Source organism: Dendroctonus ponderosae, unplaced genomic scaffold, assembly GCF_020466585.1.
Source record: "Dendroctonus ponderosae isolate FM_Combo_2020 unplaced genomic scaffold, Dpon_F_20191213v2 Dpon_F_20191213_95, whole genome shotgun sequence".
Lineage (NCBI taxonomy): Eukaryota > Metazoa > Arthropoda > Insecta > Coleoptera > Curculionidae > Dendroctonus > Dendroctonus ponderosae.
Genome location: NW_026019171.1, coordinates 31,044 through 33,476, shown reverse-complemented (window position 1 = coordinate 33,476; position 2,433 = coordinate 31,044). Strand labels below are relative to the sequence as shown.

Below are 2,433 nucleotides of genomic sequence, written 5' to 3'. Positions count from 1 at the left end.
GCTTCAGATTCTTTTTAATTGACAGCACACCTATGACGATGCTTCATGAGGGCGACAGACATTTAAACCATAGCATAGTGTGCAACGCAACATGAAATTGAAGAAGCATAAACATTAATTGTGCAGTAGAAACATATTGAAAGCAAGCACGTTCCAAATGTAACACCGTTTAGGCCTTAAAATATGTTCGACAAAATAATAAACATAGTTCAACAGAATGCTGCAAAAAATGCTTAACCGTGCAACCCCATTTTTAAAACCTATTATTTATTATTTATTGTTATTCACCTGAATCTTTTCATCGAAACTTCCACGTTAAATTACTTATTTGAACGCACACACTAATTCAATTCATTTAAGATAAATATGTTTTCGAATGTCCCTACTGGAAGTTGTTTACCTCGCTTTAAGAAAATGCAATATGTCCAAGTACTCCCATTTGAATTAGACTCTCGTAAAATGTTCACTGATTTAGAAACGAGCTCTGGTACGATCCGATTTATACAGATGCTCAGCATTGTTTCACTTTTACGATCATCTTTAGTGTGCAGTATATACTTGCAATCAATGCAAACATTTTCTAACCAGTAAAGCAGGTGTCTGAGAAATATTGGCGTATTAAATCATTACGGTTGACTTTAGGTGATTTTAACCCGGGATAATAAGTTTGATGATTCTTAATATGTATGTCGTTAAAAATTTGCCATATTAAGTCTAAGAATGACTTCGTAAATTTACGTCTTACGTGACACTTTTATTAGCTGTAAATATTTATGTACTTGTAAACGAGGTAGTTATTATACATATTATTTGTCTTAAATATTTTCATGTTATAACAACTTGTGATAAAGATCTTATATATCACTTGCGTATCTCAGTGAGTTTCAGAAGATAGATGTTCTATGACACATGTAAGTATTTTGCTTCTGCTTATAAATATATTTATTAGTTCTTTCATTCGTGAATAAGATATATGTCTTGTTTTCATACATTAATAAATTATGTTATATGTTACAATCATGATGAATTGAAATCAAAAAGTCGATTTGCAACTGGGTTTACTCACTCGTATACAACGTAGATTGACGATTTAGTGCTTGGTTTTTTGCGTTGCTAGAAGTGGTAACTCAAAATAGAAATGTTGCTCAGGGAATAGAAACTTCGAATAGTAATTAAAAAAAAATAAAAATATTGGAAACGATTAAATCAGATATTTTTTCTCTGATTGCAGACTCTGGCATCTCTGATTGCCGTTCGACCTTGGCGGTCGGCTTACCATCCAAATTAAAATAAATTAATAGATTTTTCACCACATAAAATTCTATGTTGCGTCAACATTGAACACCCTACTTTAAGTACATATAATATATTAGTGTATTTTTAATCATATACTTGTTTTTTACAATGCCCATGAAACTTGGTAATCGACTTAGTAGCTGTTTTTTTATTAGCACCACAAGAAAAAAAATTCCTGCCAATCAACAACTAGTAGTTTATTGATGCAACATCGATTAATAGGCCTGGAGAATTACGACGAACTCTTTCAGATATGGTTCTGACGTGACGTGATGTAACTTAGATAACTACTGGAATCGCTCGGAAATGGTATACCTATTGAAGATTTCGAGGTGCGCCAGCTTGAAAAAGTGTGCTATTCGCATAAACAATGAAAGAGTGAAAAAAATGCGAAAATCGCGTTTTTTCCCGGAAGCAATCGCATATAACTCGATAACTATGCATTTTAGAGAAAAATATCTATACTTATACTTATACAATTTGTTCTATATGAAATTTGCTACAAGTTTGAGTTGGTCCGATATCCGCAGATTTAAAATGTTGTCTGCAAAATGCTCGAAAGTGCAATAAAGTAGGTAAAAAAGAAGGAATTTTTAAATTATTTATTTAACAATGAGAAAATAAGCCAATTACGAAACAGGTATTTATAAATACATATACATTTTTCCTCTAGAATGCTTAATTACCGAGTTATATGCTATTGTTTCCGGGAAGAAACCAAAATCACGTCTTTATTGTTTAATTGTGTCTGAATAAAGAACCTGTAAATCATATATTTTTTAAGAATTTTTTCCAAGTCCCGAATCTAAATGGCGCAGTCGGTAGGATTTCCCAACATTGGGGGAATCTCGCATCAATTTTCGTGTCTACGATTAATTGCGAATTTGAATTCGGTCCGGCCCAAGAAAAAAGAAAGGAATTTCTTCTCCTCCATTCTTATTTTCCATTCCCAACAATTGATCCGTAAGTAACTTTTGATTCTTTGGTTCGGAAAAAACGTAGATCTTAATATTTAGAATTTATCAACGACATTTCCCTCTCGGATTCTTTATTTTTAGAAACCACAAAACCTAAAAAGTCAACAAAAATGCCTGGAAACGCCGACTATCAACTTTTAAGACTCTGTATTCCTGTCAT

The 2,433-nt window shown here is 32.4% G+C and overlaps 1 long non-coding RNA gene across 1 annotated transcript; it reads left to right on the top strand.

Moving 5' to 3' along the window:
* Positions 1-735: 735 nt before the first annotated feature.
* Positions 736-2,069, top strand: LOC125505716. Its single transcript, XR_007282345.1, has 2 exons — positions 736-911; positions 1,452-2,069. It is a non-coding gene; the product is annotated as an uncharacterized LOC125505716 (long non-coding RNA).
* The last annotated feature ends 364 nt before the right edge of the window (positions 2,070-2,433 follow it).